Source organism: Aotus nancymaae, unplaced genomic scaffold (assembly GCF_030222135.1).
Source record: "Aotus nancymaae isolate 86718 unplaced genomic scaffold, 86718_ANA_hifiasm-v0.15.2.pri h1tg000006l, whole genome shotgun sequence".
Taxonomy (NCBI): Eukaryota; Metazoa; Chordata; class Mammalia; order Primates; family Aotidae; genus Aotus; species Aotus nancymaae.
In genome coordinates, this window is record NW_026988417.1 from 32,380,839 (window position 1) to 32,402,453 (window position 21,615).

Consider the following 21,615-nt stretch of genomic DNA (forward strand, 5'->3'; position numbering starts at 1 on the left):
TTCACATTGTTATAAAACTGTTGGATTTTAAATATTTGAACAGTGAACATATGATTTATTTTGCCTTGTAAAGTTGAATCATGTAGGGCAGTTGTGGAGTCAAGCTGTTCAGTATAGAGACTCTTGCAGTAAAGAGTTCAGGTAAGAGCCATTGGCAACTTGGATAGGGTTGTAATATTGAAGAGAATAACAGATCTGATTCAGAATATATTTTAGACACTGAGCCAGCAGAACTTACACATTGGATAAGAAATTTAAAGGAAAAGAATAAAATAGAGTTATGCTTAGATTTTTGGCTTTAATTATTAAGTGAAGCAAATCTGAGGGTAAAGTAGGTATATGTGTGTGTGAGACACTGACCACCACCTGAGGAAGTCTGGCCTGCAGACCCTGACTCAATGGCAGATGAATGAATGCACTCTCCAACCTGGTTCAGTGATACAAGTGGGCTAGGGATGACTGTTGGCTGCTTTCAGAGGGCGAAATGCAACCATTTGACCAAGACTCCCTGTTCATCCACACTTTTATTCCCCAGATGTTACAATAGAGCTCCTAAGTGAACACATTTGTGGATAATTAACATGATTAAGAGAATGGTTTCAAGACTGATAAAAGTTTTAGGTTCTGGGGCCCAGAGTAAATACTATTAACAGGTAATTCTTCTTTGATCTTCCCCTGAGAGGACCACCCAGTACAAAATTTACATGAGTAAACAGAGTGGAGATAAAGGGATGTGGGGTAAGCAGACTTAAACTTGGAAGGCCTCCCTATCTCTTTCCTATGCTAGTATTAATTAAGCAGCTGCTTTCAGCATGCCTCAATAACAATCTATAACTTTTCTTAATCATTAATATCTTACCAGCCACCCCGATTGAATATCAGCATGTGTGGTGGGTGTGGGAATCAATAACTGAAATTTTGAGACGCTTGTAGACATCTCAATAGCATACATTGACTATTGGCTACACTACTCTGGAACTTGGGAAATGAATAGTGACTAGGAACAAGTCAGGCTGTTATGACATTGCAGAGAACTAGAGAAGATTTTGTTCAGTGAAAGAGAGAGTAGTCAATTATTTCAAATGCAGTTGTTAAGTAAGAAGGGAAAATTTGCCCATTTATTTGACAAGATAATGTCAGTGAGTCATTGACTTTAATCAGTAACTCAATTACACTAATTAAATATTTTGGACTTAGAAATCTTAACTGCCTTATGATTGTCAATAATGCAGTAATAGTAATATAATCAGTAGAGTCAGGAATTTCACACATGTACAAATAACTGGGGAGCCATTTCATGAACACCAGACATCATATTCAGTTTGATGCATACGAGTAAACTTTTGGAAGTTGAAACAAGGCAGCAACTAGCTCTTACAGAAGTCACTTGACAATCTAAAGAAGGGAGATTCTGTGGTTATTAGGCATTTGGCATTTTTTCTGTATTTATGCTTTATCATTTATTATTTCTGATATTAACTGTGAACTGAAAAAGATTAAACTTACTTTCTTACTTATGGGAACATAAATATGGAAGAGTAGAATCAAATTATCCTATTATAAATATCAATAAATAAGCCATCTTAAAGAGAATAAACTACATAGGTAATTATAACCTGAAAAGACATGGTGCCTATATAACTCTATGTTAAATTATAACTAAAGAGATTAACTTCCCTTGGTACATTTTGATCAAATATTCTCATAGTTAATTACCAATTATAAGGAATCCTGGAGACCTCTATACAAACGCAGTACAAATTGGTATACTGGCCTTTTGTTAAAAATTTTTAATTAGTTGATCTTTTTAGTTGCTGAATTCTTCTTTCTATGATAAACCTTCAGTTTCCTTAAGGATACCACAATGAATTTTATCCCATAGCTCCCGCTGTTAAAAAGTAAATTTGTGGAGCAGATAGAATCCGTACCACTTCTGTTTTTATTTTATACATGGGTGAGAGTTCAGGCTAAAACATAAAATAAAAGATGGGTGACCAGAAATTCTTGCTATAATTTTGAACTTTTTTGTAATCCCTAGTAAGTCACCTAACTTCTTTAGAAGTCACTGTCTGAAGTAATGAAGTCAAGAAGGAAAGATACAGGCTTTCTATCTTTCAGAGACAGCAGCAAAATAATAATCAAGATTTTTGAATGAAAATGGAGAGAGGCTGTTTCTTTACAAGTAAAGAAATAAATGTCAGTGATTCTGAAAAATTAATATACCTATGGAAATAAAAGCCTTTATTTTCTTCTCAAAACATGTATAGTTCTATTCTACTGCAGTTAATATAAAAAGCATAAAGTTCCTATGAAAGTATAAGAAAAATCATCTTTAAAGTGAATGTTAGAAATAAACTTCAGTCTGTTTTGTTATACAATGCCCTTTTCATACTATAATTTCTACCTGAAATTCACATTTGATTTAGATAATTAGTTGTTTTAATTTCTTTAAGAACATAAGCAAAAATATTGACTTGGCTTCCTTTTGATATCTGCCAGTAGCCCCAGACACAGTTTTGAATAAGAATATGCATATACTCAATTAGAGATTTGATAATGTATTTTTCAATGATAAAGTTAATACATATGCAAGCTATTTACTATTGCATCCAGATACTTGTATCAAATACATCTTAGGCAGAATTGGTTTTAGACTAATTTGCAAGGAAGATAACATTTGCTTATTGGTCATCCATTCTTTGCTATGTAAATGTTTTACCTTAAAAAATCCAAAATATGTAAAGATTTCTTTGTTTCTTCATCTTACACATTAGCATTATTTTATTTTCTTACTTTTATAGACAATGTCCTAGGACATGGACATTGAATTCCTTCCACTTCACTTCATCATATTTACCTGATAGCTGGCCAATTTCCCCATAGTCTTCTAAGTGGTTAATTCATTAATTTCTTTGCTTACAATTTACCAGTTATTTAACAAAGAATTAGGCTCTGGCTTTAACATAGGCAAAGATAAATTATAGTTTCTTCTCTCAAAGAATGTATAGTATAAAGTAGCAAATAAGGAAGTATGCAGGAAAACTTTAATATAAGTCATCTTAGAGGTATTTTATGACAAACTAAGATGTATTAGATCACAAAGTAATCCATAGGAATTTGTGGATTATTGATGTACTATATATGATTTGGTGGGATAACTGTGAATGCATTTTGAAAATATTAAGGCCTTTAAAATGCGGTAATAATGCTAATCATATATAAAGTTTTAGTGCACAGGCCTTTCAGGTCCAGATTGTCAAAAATCTTGATATAAGATAAATAAATGCAATTAAGATAACTCATTTTTATTCTTTTCCTATTATTGTCACTTAAAAAAAATCCTCACCCCAATGCTATTAGTCTTCACAGAAGCAGAAAACTTAAATCCCTTAGTTTATGCCTTGGGCCCAGTCACAGAACTGAAATAGAATTTTTGTAGGCAGAGCAGTTAGAAATAATGTTTTTCCTCAATATTTGTCACTTTTTAGACCTAATTTCCTTTTTCCAAGATGGTATGTAAGAGGCTTTGAGTGTGCCTCAGTCACTTGGAAATAGCAAGATAGTGCAGAAATATCAACATGCGAGCTTTATTTCAAGAGGGTAAATGGGAATCCATCAGAATTATTAAGGACATTCCTAATCCTGGGGTGGAGAATGTGGACAAACATCTTCCTTGGTGGTGTCTGGCTGATAAAAGTGAGTGAAGGCCTCGTATGTAAGAGAGGCAGAGAGCCTCCCTCTGTGACTCATCTTTCCACTTGGGATCTAAGAAACCCAGACTGAGGAAGAACATTTTATTTCTCCTAAGCCCTGGAACTGACTTGGGGAGAGACTTAGGGATACTGAGAAGTAAAAACAAAGAAGAAAAAGCTGCAGGTGTTTTCCAATACTAGGGACCAAGAGCAGGACACCATTTTTAATTCAGGTGCATACAGAGCCAGTCATTCTTTGGCAAACTGACAGCATGGCTATGCAGGCATTTCAGGCTTTGGCCAGAGATTGGACCACTTGCTCTGGAGCAGGATGCCTCCCTGGCCAGAACTGTGGAAGGCACCTCGGCAGTAGGTGCTGGAATTCTGCTTCCCCCCATTGCAGAACTGAGGCTGGAGGAGAGCTGCTACAGCTGCAATTTCTCCTTTGTGATGAGATATGCAGTCAAGGCCAGCTTGACAAGGTAAAACCAGTCTCTATGTGTCATTGCTGGGTGTCCCAACCTACTCCCCTGAGATCATGCTCCAGTGTGGGGCCCTGTTGGCTCCATGCCCAGGTCAATCTACAGGCATTCAAAGAATCCCCTCACCTGGAACAGTCCTGAGCTACTCTCATTCTTCCTTTGCATATATCATGGTAGACTGGGGCCCTTGCCACTACAAACCAAGCAGAACTTGAGGCATTCAGAGAACCTACATGCATGAACTAGAGGTCTGAGTCACTTTACCTTTCCTGTGCAGACATTCTGGTACAAGCAGATCTCCTCCATTTCATGCCCATGCAGATCTCCAGGAACCCAATCACCTGGTACATTAGCCTGAGCTGTCCCATCCTTCCAGGGCATAGATTGTGGTGCAGTGGTACTCTCCCTGCTCCACACCCAAGCATATCTCCAGGCATTTGGAGAAACTGCTTGCCTAGACCAACAGCCTAAGCTGCCCCACCCTTCCTATGTAGAGATTATGGTGCAGTTCGGCCTTCTTCACTCAATGCCCAGGCAGATATCCAAGCATTCTGAATACACATTCTCCTGAATCAGGAGACTGAGTTGATCCACCCTTCCTGCGCAGAGATTATAGTGCTCCAGGACCTTCTCCAATCTGCAGCCAGGCAGATCTCCAGGAATCTGGAGCACCCACTATCTTGAATTAGGAGTTCAGGCTGCTCTGCCTCCCCATGTAGAGAACTTGGGGTCAAAGAGGTTTCCTAGATCCATGCATAGGCACACTGCTGGGTGCTTTGTGGCCACCCACTGGATATTCCCATGGTACTTGTGCATGTGCCTGCCATAAGAGGAACTGTAGGTGTCCATGCCCGTGTCCAGCTCTGCCCATCTTGCCTGTCACTCACCCAGGGATAAGTAGGTAGCTCAGACCACTGTGTACTTCGTGGATAAGTCCATTGCCTGAGGTAACACAGAGCTTTTCCAAGTAAATAAGGATCAAGTATATATCTAGTCACGTTGGCTGCACTGGATGTTACACATAAGGGCCATCTACCTATTTATAGATTGAATCAGACAGTCCAATGTGAAACCTGCTGAAAGAAGTGCATAAGGCTAGAGAAGCCAAGTAAAAAGACCCTAGCCATTATTTTCTACAGTCAAACCCCTTAGGGAGGGAGGAACACATAAAGGAAAAAATAATAATAAGATTATTAATTTAGGGAAAGAAAGGAAAAGAAAAAAATTCTCTCATATGAAATATAACAGGAATCAGAAGTGCCAGAGTCTCCAGATGAGAAGGAAGGAACCAGTGGTAATGCAGCACATTGAAAAACCTGAATGTAGTGGCAAACCAAATAATCACACTCTCCAGCATGGTCCCTAATGAAAATGGAAACTCAGAAATGACAGATACAGAATTCAAAGTATGGAGAAAGAAAACTCAATGAAATCTAGGACAAGGATGAAAATAAACACAAAGAAACTTCTAAAGCAATTCAATAAATGAAGGAAAAGATAAACATCTTAAAAAGAAATAAATCACAGCTTCAGCATTTGAAAAATTTACTTAAGAAATTTCAAAATACGAGGAGAGATCCAAAATGGCTGACCACTAGCAGCTCAGGATTGTAGCTCCCAGTGGGAAAGTGCGGAGAATGAGAGGACGCCACACTTTCAGATGAATTTTTGTTGCTCACGGACCAGGAAATTCCCAGCGGAGGAGCCCCACAGGTCTCCAGGGCGACTCTTGTGGCCTGCGCGGTGGTTTTGCTGGCACCTCGGTGCGGCAGTTCTTGGTGCAGAGTGAGCGGGACTGGGTCCCATTTTGGCCGATTCCCAGGCAGAAAAGCACCATCAATCTTAACACTGCTGTTTTGGTAAGCGCAGTGGATTGCTCAGATTTCGGCGCTGGGAATTAACAAGTTGGACATCAACTCAGAAACCTAATTTGAAAGTCAGAAATCACAAAGACGACAGGTGAATAAATTTACAATGATGGGAAGAAACCAGCATAAAAAGGCTGAGAATACCCAAAATCAGAATGCCTCTCCCTCTACAGGGGATCACAGTTCCTCATCAGCAATGGAACAAGCCCTAATGGAGAACGAGTGCGTTCCATTAACAGAACTAGGCTTCAGAAGTTGGATGATAAGAAACTTCTGTGAATTAAAAGAACTTGTTCTAACCCAATGCAAAGAAACTAAGAACTTTGAAAATAGGTTTGACAAAATGCTAACGAGAATAGACAATTTGGAGAGGAATATAGGTGAATTAATGGAGCTGAAAAACACAACATGAGAACTTCACAAAGTAAGCACAAGTTTTAACGGTCGAATTGATCAAGCAGAAGAAAGGATATAAGAGTTTGAAGACCAACTTAATGAAATAAAGCGAGAAGTCAAGATTAGAGAAGAAAGGATAAAAAAGAATGAGCAAAGTCTCCAAGAAATATGGGACTATGTGAAAAGACCTAATCTATATTTGATAGGTGTACCTGAATGTGATGAAGAGAATGAATCCAAGTTGGAAAATACTCTTCAGGAGATTATTCAGGAAAACTTTCCCAACCTAGTAAGACAGGACAATATTCAACTCCAGGTAATACAGAGAACATCACAAAGATATTTCTCAAGAAGACTAACCCCAAGGCACATAATCATCAGATTCATTAGGGTTGAAATGAAGGAGAAAATACTAAGAGCAGCCAGAGAGAAAGGTCAGGTTACCCACAAAGGGAAGCCTATCAGACTTACAGCAGATCTCTCAGCAGAAACCCTACAAGCCAGAAAAGAGTGGGGGCCAATATTCAACATCCTTAAAGAAAAGAACTTTCAACCCAGAATTTCATATCCAGCCAAACTGAGCTTCAAAAGCGAAGGAAAGATAAAATATTTTGCAAACAAGCAAGTACTTAGAGATTTTACCATCACCAGGCCTGCTTTGCAGAAGCTTCTGAAAGAAGCGCTATACATATAAAGGAGCAACCAGTATCAGCCTTTCCAAAAGTATATCCAGCTGGCATCAAATGGCAGTATTAAACTCATATATATTATTAACTGGATAAAAAACCAAAACCCATCGGTATGCTGTATCCAGACCCATCTCACATGCAACGATACACAAAGACTCAAAACAAAGGCACAGAGGAAGATTTATCAACCAAACGGAGAGCAAACATAAATACATAAATAAATAAAAAGCAGGAGTTGCAATTCTCACCTCTGATAAAATAGACTTTAAAGCAACAAAGATCAAAAGAGGCAAAGAAGGACATTACATAATGGTAAAAGGATCAATGCAACAAGAAGAGCTAACGATCCTATATATAACACGTACCCAATACAGGAGCACCCAGATACGTAAGACAAGTTCTTAATGACTTATAAAGAGACTTAGCCTTCCACACAATAATAATGGGAGACTGTAACATCACATTGTCAATATTAGACAGATCAACGAGACAGAAAATTAACAAGGATATCCAGGACTTGAACTCAGACCCGGAACAAGTAAACTTAATAAACATTTATAGAACTCTCTACTTCAAATACACAAAACATACATTCTTATCAGTACCACATCACACCTATTCCAAAAGTGACTACATAATTGGAAGTATATCACTCCTCAATAATTGCATAGCATTTCATAGGTTTAAATGAAATATTGGTTGGCTGTTTGTTTGTTATTTTCTTCCCCTATTCCTTCCTGTCTCCATTGTTAAGCACAATTATTGGCATAAAAGAGGTTTTCAATTCCCATTTTTAGACTGCATTCTAGCCTGGGCAATAAAGCAATACTCCCATTCTCTCTCCCTCTTTCTCTTCCTTTTTCTTCCTCTTCTTTTTTTTTTCTTTCTCTCTTTCTTCCTTTTTTTCTAAAAAAAAAAGAAAGAAAGAAAAAGAAATTTCAAAATACAATTGAAAGAGTCATCAGTAGATTTGACTGAGATGAAGGACAGATTTTAGAGTTTGAATTTCGCTCTTTCAAACTAACAAAGTCAGACAAAAGTAAAGAGAAAAGAATGAATAAAGTCTTTGAAATATGGGATTATATAAAGCAACCCAACATGAATTATTGGCATTTTTGAGAGAGAATGAGAAAAATTAGACAACCTAAAAAATATATTCAAGAGGATAATTTAAGAAAATTTTGCAATAAATATAATCTTGCAAGAAATATAGATATCCAGATACAAGAAATCCAAAGAAAACCTGCATGATGTTATGTAAAACAAATATCACCATGGTCACCAGACTGTCCAAGATCAAAACCAAAGAAAAAAATCTTAAAGATAGCTATAGACAAAGGTCAGATCATATACAAATCAACCCATCAGCTGAACAGCAAACTTATCAGCAGAAACCTTACAAGTCAGTAGATATTGGGGGCCTATTTTTGGTATTCCTTAAAAAGAGAAATTTCAATCAAGAATTTCAAATCCTGATAAACTAAGCTTTATAAGTAAAGGGGCAATACAATCTCCAGACAAGCAAACACTAAGAGAATTTGATATAATAACACTTGCTTCCACAAAAACAAACTTGAGTACATAGCCCACAGATTCTATAAAGCAACAACACAATAAAAACTACAAAGCAACCAGCTAGCAACTTCATGAGAGAAACAAAACCTCACATATTGATATTAATGTTGAATTTAAATAGTCTAAGCAACCCACTTCAAAGGCTCAGAGTTGAAAGTTGGATAAAAAAATAAGGCCCATTTATCTTCTATCTTCAAGAGACCCATTCACATGTAATGACATCCATATATTCAAATTTAAAGTTGGAAAAAAACAGGCAAACAGAAAACAAAATAGAGCTGGGGTACCTATTCATTGTTTTTACTAACACCGACAAAAAAGAGCATTTATCATGATACAAAATTCAATTCTACAAGAAGATTTAACTGTCTTAAATATATAGACATACAGCATAAGTGTCTTAAATATATAGACATACACCCAGATTCATAAAAAAAGTACTTTCAGACCTACAAACAAACATCCACACAATAATAGTTGGAAACTTTGACACCCATGGACAGTATTAGACAGAAAACTAACAAAGACAGAGAACTAACAAAAACTAACTATTGAGACACAAAACTTACAAAGACAATCTGGACTTAAATTTGACACTTGAGCAATCGAACCTAATAGACATCTACAGAATACTTCACCCATTAAACACAGCACATATATTTTTCTCATCTACATGGAACATACTTTAAGATTGACCACATGCTCAGCTGTAAACCAAGTCTCAATAAATTCAAAAAAATCAAAATACTACTGACCATTCTGTTGGATCAAATGGAATAAAAAGCAATCAATAAAAAGAAGATCTCTCAAAACCACAGTGGAAAGTAAATAACTTTTAGGTAAACAAATAAATTAAGACAAAATAAATAACAACAGAGACATAGCATACCAAAATCTCTGGGATGCAGCAAAAGCAGCATAAGATGAAGGTTGATATCACTAAACACTGACCTCAAAAAGTCAGAAAGATCTCAAAGCCAGAGATATCACATTACCTGCTCCTTTGAGCATTTCTTGTAGTGCCAGTCTAGTGATGACAAATTCCCTCTACATTTTCCTGTCTGGAAAGACTATTTGTTCTTCACTTATGAAGGTTATTCTGGCAGGACATAAAATTATTGGCAAACAGATTTTTTATTTTAGCACTTTGAAAATGCCATCTCTTTTGACCAGTAAGGTTTCTGCTGATATGTTTGCTGTTACTCTGAGAGGATATCCTTTATAGATGTCTAGATGCTTTTCTCTTGCAAATTTTAAAATTATTTTTTTCACCTTGACTTTAGACATTATTAATATAATATGCTATGGTGATGGCCTTTTTGCAATGCATTTCCTGGTCATTGCTGGGCCTCCTGTAACTAAATGCTTAATTCTCTTGCTAGACGTAGAAAGTTTTCATTGATTATTTTTCTAAATAAAATTTTTACACTTGTTGATATCTCTTCCACCTCAGGAATATTCATCATTTATACGCTCAGTCACTTATGTACTCCAAGACATCTTAACATCTTTGTTCATTCTTTATTTCTTTTTCCTTATTTTTGTTTTATTGGATTAATTAAAAAGACCTGTCTTCAAGTTCTGAGATTTTTTACTTCTGCTTGGTCTAGATTATTATTAAAGCTTTAGAATGCATTTTGTATTTTCTTCATTGAATTTTTAGTTTCAGAATTTCTGCATAGTTTTTGTTTTTAAAGATATCTTTGCTATATTTCTCATTCATATCTTGAACTGATTTTCTTATTTTTTTATATTGGTTTCCAGATTTTTCTTGTATCTCATTGAGCTTCTTTAAAATCAATATTTCAAATTGTTTATGTGGCATTTAATGAAATGTTTTGTTGTCAGGATTTGCTGCTGGGGAATTGTTGTATTCTTTTGGTGGTGTCATATTTTCCTGCTTTTTTATAATTCCTATGTCCTTCCCTTGACATCTGTATTTCTAGTGAAGCAATTTCTTATTTCTATTTTTTAAAAATGCTTTTGTAGAGAAGAATATTTTTCTTACGATACTTCTATTTTCTTGTTTGGGTAAGATAGCTTTGATTTTGGTGGCTTTCAGTGTTGTGGCTTTTGTATGACCTCTTCAGCACTACACAGGTTCAGTGGTATATGTGATTTCCTTGGTGGCTTTGGGTGAGGTTATTAATTTATGTTATGGCTTAATTTTGCCGAGAATTTGGGCACCATCTGAGATGGTTTTCAGGACACAGTGGTGGCAGCAGTGGCCTGAATGTGTCTGTTGTTAGGCCTCAGACCAGCTTATGCAGATTTCCATATGAATGGGTCCTAGAGGGCTGGTTCTTGGGCCTTCAGTTGGCTAGCTTGAAAACCACTAGTGGAAGTGGTGAGCCACATATGTAGGTGGGTTCTCTGTTCCCTGGAGAGAGCTGAAGCGGTAAAGGTGGTGAAGCAGTGCACCCAAGGTGTACATGTTGGTGTTGCTGGCAGCTGTGATATGTTGTGTCAGCTAGTCCCTAGTCCTACAGTCTCTTGTGCAAGGGAGATTGGCATTTGCAAAGTTTGCTTAAAAGAGCTTGTCCCTCCCTTGTTCCTCCCCAGTCTGGGTGGTGATTTCAGCTTGCATCCCTTCAAACTTGGCACAAGGATGAGGCACAGCCCAGCATTAAATTCTCAAAATGATGCCAGCTGTGGGCCTGTGACCAAGGAGGTTAGGGCCTCCTCAGGCTGGCAGCATGAGCAAGAAGCTGTGGATAGTGCCGTCCACTTGAGTTTTGTTCTCACAGCAACCCATAACAGGGTGATGGGTATTGTCTCAGATATGTGTCAAAAAGCCTTCTTTCCTTGTTGCTCCTCAGCTGGACAGCAGCTGCAGCTGCATCAGCCAGAACTCATCCGGGAGGCAGGGCACAACCCAGCATTAAATTCTCAAAATGGTGTGTTGGGCCTGGGACCAGAGAGGTCAGGGCTCCTCTCAGACTAGCATCCTGGGTAAAAAACTGTGGGGAGTGTGATCCTCTCATGACTCAGTCTTAACTGCAGCCTGCAGCAGGGTGATAGGGACCCTCCCAGGGTTTCATAGGTGTGCCTAGTCTTTTCTCTCCCTTCTTGGAGCAATGAAGCAGGAGCCATGTCTGTTGATACCCAGCATCTAGGTTTTCAAAATGACACCCAGCTGAAGCTGCTTAAGGATTGGATGCCTGTGGGTTTCCTTTCTGGAGCAATGTCTCTGTGCAACTTCATATGTCTGGCAGAGGCCCTAATGGGTTGAGGATATCTCCCATAGCTGATCAGGAAAGTCCATTTTGAACTGTGGAACCCTGGGGGTTTCTGTCTTAATGTCCCACGTGCAGGAGCCTCTCATAGCTGTCAGCCAGTCTCTTGACAAGTAAGCTGCCTCGAACACTCTCCTTACTTACTTCTGGTGCTTCCTGTCATTTCTCTTGTGAATCCCAGCAGATGTGTTTGAAATGTATCTACTTACAATTCTGCTTAATATAGATAGATGGCTGAATACATATAGGTAGAATGTACCTCCTCTCACATATCTATCTAATATAGATAGATGGCTGACTACATATAGGTAGAATGTACCTCCTCTCATATATCTATCTAATATAGATAGATGGCTGACTACATATAGGTAGAATGTACCTCCTCTCATATATCTATCTAATATAGATAGATGGCTGACTACATATAGGTAGAATGTACCTCCTCTTATATATCTATCTAATATAGATAGATGGCTGACTACATATAGGTAGACTGTACCTCCTCCACTAAGAGATACATTCTACCTATATGTTGTCAGCCATCTATCATGTGTTTGAATTCTTGCTCTTTAACAATTATCTTGAAGCACAGAGGTGAGTAATTGGACAGAGAGATAGAAAGGAAATCACCGATGATAAGGTGATATTTGGTAATTTAAAATCTTGCATTTTGTGACTGATTGGCTGCTATGTTTTAGGTGTGGCCATCCATGTGTTGAATAGCAATCCTCATTATAAGTGGTCATTGTATTGTCTATGTTAAGGAAAGAAAAATACAAAGTCATGCAATAAAACTCTTTGGCTGTACAACACCTAGAAAATCTTGGAAGTAACAGCTGCCATTTCGAAACAAAAGGTTATTTTTAGTAAATCACACATTGTGAGGATTTCTATCACACATAATCCTTACAGAAACATTTAAATATACCAGTCCAGTCATAACAATGTTTATCATCTACTCAGAAATATAGTAGCAAAAGTATGGGGTATAGTTAAATTAAAAAAAAGTTTGGAATATCTAAGAAGAGCACTTAATAATCTTCATATTTTATAGAGAGCAATCATCTTGTCAATGCTTCCTTTATATAATTCGTGTCAGTAAGTAGAACATCTATAATAATATATATAGAATAATTACAGATAAGAAAGTATCAGAAACTTTTGCTGTAGAATAATATGGTGCTAAGTATGAATATTACAACATTAACTATAAGAACAATTATATTTTTGAACTTAATAAGTTTTGAAATTTATGCTATAATTAATATATTTTGTTGACCATTAAAATTAAAGGATACTAATATTTCTATGAAAGAAATTGTATAGAATAATATATAAACAGCTGTATGAATATAATTAAACTTTATTTAAAATTTTATACTTTGTACTTTTACATATTTATTCCTACTTGTGTACTCTGGGTTTTCATTTTGAAGATTAATGTTTATGACTTTAGAGTTAGTTGCATTTTATGAATTGGTTCCTATTCTTAATCGTAGTAAAAATGCCTGGTTTCTGAGCCTTGAAGGCTTGTTCCAGTTTATAGAACAAAGCTGTTTTCATGCCTCTAGAACACTGTATTACTTTGCATTTTTATGCAATGTTAAGAATTTTACCCAACTTTTAGAAAATAATTTCAAAGTGTTTGCCACATATATATTCCTCCTATGACATAACTAGCCAAATGCAAGTTTGGTTTAGATTCTGATAAATTAGAGAATTACTACTGAACATATTACAAATAAAATTTCCTTTGTGTTGATTACAAAAGCAAGAAAGATGTACATAATTAAAAATATTTTTCATGTAAGAAAATATTTGTGCATATTCTTCACCAAATTATAACTATTGCAAATTTTGTTTAAGTTTTGAAATCAATGTATAAACAATTCTCTGTTCAGCTTGTTTCACTAACATTACCTAATTTCCTCATAGTATTATTTCCTAATCTATGTATAATAATTTTAACGACGAGAAAAATCTCAGTATGTAGACCAAAAAATAGTTAAAATATTTGTTGCTGTTAGGTATTTAATATGCCTCCTATTATCTAACTGCTTTACAAATTATGTTAAAAGAATAGCTTTTATACGTACAATTATTTTTTTACTAATGAGCAGAATTTGAAAATTCGTAGATGTTTTAGCCTTGGTTTCCTAGGAAAAAAACAAAATTCTGAGCATAACTCACATGGTATGCTTAATTGAAGTTGTAACTCCCAGGCAGCAAGTAAGGGAAATTAGATGTGATGCAGAGAAAATATGTATGCAAATACAAGGTGACCTGTTACTTCAAATGAAAAGATAACTTGTGTCTTGATCATTTAGGGCATTCTGAACAGGCCCTATATGACCAAGACACGAGTTATCTTTTGGAAGATATGGAAGCACTGAGTCATGGAGTAGTCCATCAGAGGGAGGAACAAAGATAATTTTTTTCTGCCAATTTTTTTTATTTTCCTGTTTCTCATTGGCCAATGTTTATGTCATGAGATGTTAACCTCCTTGTATTTCTGATATATATCAGCTAGTCCTTCTGACAGAAGCTTAAGAATCCAGGATTCTCTGATGCTATTTTATTTGCATTTAGAAGTGGTGTAAGCCAGCACCCTAATGAGACTTGTTGAGTAGGAACTGAGCATTGACTATCCTGTGGTTTCCATAAAGGTGGACCCCATTGAAGCCATGCAAGAGACTTAGTACTCACCGCAAAGCAGCCAAGGTAATCAAATGTTCTGCAAAATGAGGAGGTAGCCACAGGCAGCCAAAAGTCTGAGAGGGAAATGAGGCTTAACTGAATATGGTAACACATCTAATAAAAGGTATAAAAATTTGCCTGGTTCTTAATAATAACTAATAAGTTACTTTTAAAAATGTATACTATTCCACACATGTACATGTAATACATCAATGCATTCAGAATTTTTATTAAATTAATCAATTTATCTCTGAATCCACAAAAATTTTCTAAATAGCATTGTTTAATTAAATTTGACCTTATATTATGAGAACAGTTTAAAACCATTCATGTTTATTTATTTGAACCTGCAGCTACTCCATAGCTGTACCAATTATTGCCCAAATTATTTAATCAGAATTCACTCATAACCCTAAAAATATAAAATTACAGCTAAAAAAGTAAACTCATATGCACAAATCTGTATAAATAATTTGTTTCTACTTTTGATACAAGTTTCACTAAAGAGTTTTATATAAACACCAAATGCAATAACAAAAACATGATTAAAGATTAAATACTAAGGAATATACTTTATAAAATGAATAATAACAGTATGAAAAATGAATAAATGACTAACAAATTACTCAAAAGGAAACTTGAATAAATGGAAAGACCAGCTATATTCTTGGATTGTTTGAGAGACTCAAAATAATAAAGATGGCAATTTTTTAAGGTAACTTAAAAGTTTAACATGAGTCAACAATCCCAACATTTTTTAATAATCCTAACATATGTTAACAGGCATATTAGATATAAAAAATAAAACACAAATAGCCAGAAACTACATTGCTGCATAGTAAACAATCAACAATCTCTGTGGCTTCCAACAATAATAATAAATTTCATACTCATGGGTCTGTGGGTTGGTTGTAATTTGGTTTCTCTTAGCTGGCCTTATTACCTAGGCTGTGCTCTGCTCAGTCTGAGATCCAGGAGACTTACACCCTAGCTCTGAGCTGAAGAAGCATGGCTATGTGTTATTCATCACAAACAAGGATCAGAAGCTCAACCTCTTAAAACTTGGAATCAAAACTTTCTCTCTCTCACTTCTGTGTATATTACATTGATTAAACTAAGTCACACAGTCATGCTTAGTGATAATAATTTTACTCCACTCACAGTGAATAACAACAAAGAAAGAAAGGGAATGATGAACTCTGAGCAAATAATACATTCTGCCACACACAAATTCTTCATGACTTGTGTTCTTACATTTTCAGCCTTATCCGAGTCTTCTGCTATATTGTCCTTTATTTCTTAAATCTGTAAACACTTCTTGTCCCCAAAACATTGCATGTATTTCCTCCTCTGTACCAACTCAATTTTCTCTACTTCCTGATGAGGTCTATACTTAAAATCACTTTCTTAGTATCACCTAAGTTCAATATTCGTACAGATCACTGTCTTATTTAATTGTTTGTGTCATGTTGGCATTTAACAATATAGCAATTTTTTTTAATGTTGTCGTTATTCCTAGGCCTACAGTTTCATGAAAGCAGGGGTTCTGTTTGCTTTCATCACTATATCCCTAGAATGCAGTTTAAAATCCTTCATAAAGTAGGTACTTGATATGTATACATTGCAAGTATACATGAAATAATTAATATTATTTTGGGGAAAATTATTCTTATGGATATATTTTCCAACTATATATTTGACATATCCATTGTTATCATCAATTGTTATGTGTGCTTTACTTATGTAGCATATCATATTTATCATACATATATGTTTATTCTGTTCATTTCAATTTGATGTTTTACTTTTTGTTGCTTTGCTTTCAATAATTAGGGAAAATTCATATAACAGTTTTCAATAGGATATGATAATTACATTTTAAATACAAATAAAAGAAAAATATAAACAAAAAACTTGTAATAGTATTTGCTAGAGGGTAACCAGATATTAGAGAAAAATCTATAATTCAAGATGGCAAAAATAGGAAAAAATAGCTAAAAATAAACATAATTTATTAACTGGAAATAAATTCCAAATGTATTTGGATTGAGGAATATTAAATGTGCTAATTTGTAGAAGGTTGATGCTACTGGGTCATAATAGAAACCAAAAACAAACCTAATACTCAGACAAAAATTGGAGGAAACTCTAGGGGGCAGAAAACTTTAATTGTGCACCTGTGCCATTCTTTATGACTAGCTAACTCTAAGAATTTTCCTTTTCCTCTCTTTATTGCTGTAAATCCTTATTTAGAGGAGGTATATTGTTTCTCATCTTTTTCAGTTAAAAAACAGGACATTATTCCTTTATGTATTCCAATGTTGGCATTGGTGCTAAAATGTCTGTCCAGGAATGTTCAAGAAGATGCAGTCCTCAGGTATAATAATCATCAAAGGCTGTACTCGTACCACTTTGGTTATGTTTTACTTTGTTCCTTGGTGATGGGTGAGGGTCAAAATTAGGAAGAAAGTAAAAGATAATACTGGAGATCATATAACTTTTGACAATATCTCTAATGTAATAACATTTGCATTGGAAATCTATTAATTTCCAAAGAGTAGTAGATACTATGTGGCCAATAAATTTTCCCAGTAACTAAGGCTAGTCCCACCTGTTTTCTTTTTCAGAGTTACTCCAGGAAAATAAGAGGACATGCTTACTTGGGCACTTGGAGAATGAACATAAATTGCCTTACCTAAGGCAATATTTGTATTATGCAAAAATAAAAGGTATCTGCATAAATATGAATATGACTATAAATATTACTGACATTACAAATTATATTTATTTGCAATCTAAAAGGAACCATTCCAATTTTCCTTTTCCTCTAGTATTATATAAAACTTTCTGCCTATTTATACTTCTTCCTTTAAAATACTTCAGTGATTACTTATTTATTTCAAAAAGTTCAATCGGCTTTACCTAGATCTAATTAGCTAAGTTGAGGTCACACTGGAGTAGGGTAGACCTGTAAGCCAGACTGCAGCACTTATAAAACAGAGAAATTTGAGCATATACATGCACAAAGGAAAAACACCATATGAAAATGAAAGAAGAAATTAGGGTAATGAAGCAGATGCCAAAGAACACCAAAGGCTAAGAGCAAACAAGAAGAAGGTAGAAGAGAAGCGTGGGACAGATTTCTTTCTCACAGTCCCCAGAAAGAACAAATCCTGCCAATACCTTTATCTTGACTTCAGACCTGCAGATCGTGAAACAATAAATTCATGTTCTTTGAGCCATCCAGTTTGTGCTATTTTGTTATGGTAGCCCTAGCAAGCTGACAGGTTTGTTTTCCTCTACATATTAAAAATAACTCTTTTGCGTCTCATTGATCTTGGGGGGGACAGCGGGGGGGGGTGGGGAGTTGGGGAGGGATAGCATGGGGAGAAATGCCAGATATGGGTGAAAGGGAGGAAGGCAGCAAATCACACTGCCACGTATGCACCTATGCAACAACCTTGCATGTTTTTCACATGTACCCCAAAACCTAAAATGCAATTAAAAAAAAAAAAATCTGTTCTCAGTACAGCAAAAAAAAAAAAAAAAAACAAATCCTTCCTCCAACTCTAACCAATTCCTTGAATCAGCCGTTGGGTCAATGGAATGAATAAATAAGTAAAAGAATCAGTAAATAAACGATAGCAGGGTGAAAAACAAATCCCAATTAATTACTGTGTCTTGAATCCTTGGAGATATTGCAAAAAAAAAATGATTTGGCAATCATTTCACTGAATATCCACATAAACATTTACATTTCTGTATCCTCTTTCAATACCATAAACACTCATTTCTATTTTAATTTTGTGTACCTGAGCTCACTCTCTTCACTGTTGCTTCAGCATGAATGTTTTGCATGAATATCTTGTTTGAAAATAATTTCTATCTGAGTTATCACCACCATTTCAATTATTTATATCCAATTTCCTATGTAACCTTCTGTGACACGTGACCTGACACTTCTTTCTGTTCAAACTGATGAAATCTCTCTATTGTCCCTCTTCAGTGTATATGAGTTTTTATTTGCTAAGATACTTGAAAGTAGGATAATACCCTCTGGGTAGTTCACTAATTGTCTCTCTAATTTTAGGAAGAACTAAATATTTTATTCTAATTTTACTTTAATTTCAAGAAGAAGTGGAAATGTTTTTAAAGGAGTCAAGAACAAAATGTTATTAAGGAACAAATTATTGCACATATTAGACTAAGGAGATTCCAAGGAGAAGTAAAGAGGCATTTAATAAAACTACTCTATGCTAGATTTGTCTGAAGCCACATTTGATAACTTTTTAGACTGCCACCCTTTGTAGGAAAGTGTAAAAAATTATTTGCAGGGGAAGCATCCCAGTCATCAAAGAATAGTATAAAATGAATTAGGCTGCAGTTAGGTAAATCGTCAAACTAGCTGATTGCTTGGGACTATCTCAAGACTAGAGACATAAAATGCTCATGCCTTGCAAATCCCATTTTACCCTGGAAGGTAATATGTAAGGATTTGATATCAGAATCTTGCTAATCGTAACAAATATTTTTGCCTGGAAATTTGGCAAACATGTATTTGGAATCCTTAGCAACTCTAGAAAGCTGATAGAATGTGAGGGCTGTTGGGATCATAGTCATTTTCATTTATTTCTCATCAAAGGGTTATTGCTAACAGATGGCATCTGGATCTAAAATTTTAGTATGGGCTCATTGCGTTCCTCTACTGCCTCTGATAGATGCTACTTCACTCATTTTGTAATTTCTGACTCATGAAGTCTGTGGCAACCAGTGGTAGTATTGCTTTCCTTTCATTTTTATGATGAATTTCTAAATCAGGTGGTACATTTGGGATCATAACATATACTTAAAATAGATATACTGGATGTTTTTAAATAGTCATCCTTTGTTGTGAATTTATATTTTGAGTAAACAAAAAGTACAGCCACATTTTATGAAATGACTTCTTCATAGTTATCATAACATTAGACACCTGATGATTACATTTCTTATAGACAACTATTTTCTATATTAACTGAAAGGCCACAAGGACAAATTAAGTAAGTGAAAATTATTAAATATATTTTTTCCATATAGTTATCATGTCTCAAGTATAGCACAGAAACTACTGAGTTCCCTATTATTTTTATTGTATTCTACACCAACACATGATTTTACTCTTTTTCTCGCTAAACCAACACCTAAATGTATGTGTTTATTCAACGGTTGTTCTAAAATGTTGCTAGAGAATACATGCAGCTCTAACATATTGGATAGGAGTCTATAAATTAATAACCATATAAAACTAAAATAATATAAAAAAGCAAAACAGTACTGGGAAAATTACTCAATGCACAGACAATAGTTATTTTAAAAAAATCATACAGTCTTACTGTTTTTCTACAATATGACAGTATATGAACAGCATCTATTTAAAGAAATAAGTTGACGTGCCATGCTATGCTATGCTAAATATATATCCTTTTTCTTAAAGAAATAATAAACATATAAGGTTAACATACAAAATAGGCTTCTGAGAGTAAACAAAATGAAACAAAAATGAACATTCCTGCACAAATAAAGACATACTTGTCACGGAGGATAGTCTAGTTATAGCAATTGCAGTGCAAGACTTACAGAGCTACCCAACCAAACGCTTACTTGGCACCCATCTCCTAGTAGAACAGGCTTACCAACTTGTAAACAGGCACCATGCCATCCTAACAGATGGTTGAGTATTCACAACCAAAAGACCATGAATGAACATCAAATGTGTTTACTGAGGGCCAGAGTCCCAAGAGCAAACGCCCAAACAGCTGTCTGTCCTTAGGTTATGACCCTAGAGTTGAAGATACCTGCCATTCCTAATTCATGTCTTGGTGAGATTAAGTTCTCTCAAATCCCCAAGTTGTCTTCTTCCTTTCATAAGAAATATTTTTTATACACTGAAGTGTATGTGTATGTGTTTAATTGTGTTCAGAGTACTGTAGTGTTTTACTTGTAAATATGTTCATTTCAGTTAACATCTTGCATGTATGCCCAAAGGAAATAGCAGATACACACTCAAAGCTGATGTTGGTTGATAGGTATTACTATCATTGTCATAATCATTATTTACAGTCATAAACCTGTCTCTGACCATAAGAAACATCTAAGTTGGCCTGGTAAATATAAAGTCCTCTACAATCTCTACACTGGCACAATGGAAAATCGATTTGTTCTTATCTAGGTTTATTAACCTCAGTTTTAAGGAAATTCAACACAATCTGAGAATGGTAATCATGATCTTATTTTTAGAAAGCTGTAAGTTGTAAGTTTTATATATTATAGTTGCCATAGCTTCTTCAGAAAATTCCATTGAAGAAAAACACAACAGCTCACACCTGATTTCGTTTTTCTAATTAATGATTGTACTGCAATAGCCCCTTATAGGACAATTTACAAAAAACACAATAAGCATTTTAAAGAACATTCAAAATGTATTATTTAACAATTTATAATTGAAGACATTATGACAAAGAAACTCAGGAAAGCTGTCAACAGACAAAAATATCAAACATACTATTATTATCCTATTACATTTAAAATCCATCTAAAAAGTAGTTATGTTATACAATAGTTTGTAAAGAATAGATGATAGTTTTATTAGAGCTTGAATTTTCTTAAAATTATTAAATTATTTTGCAAGGAGACTCTCAGACCAGAATTTACATCAAGCCCCCATGGTGATATAGGAGACTGTATTAGAAGCATTCTTATTGAAAACAGGCTAAAGAAAAGAGTACTTACAGTAAATTACATATTATTTTTATATTGTTCTATCTTTGCACATTACAACTAACCATGACATTACATTAAATAATATTTTTGCAGACATATATATGTGTATATTTGTACGTGTGTGTGTGTGTGTGTGTGTGTGTATCATATGTACATAGTCATTTAATTATTTAAGATGCCAGAAAAAAATCCATGGTAGCTTGATGGGAATAGCATTAAGT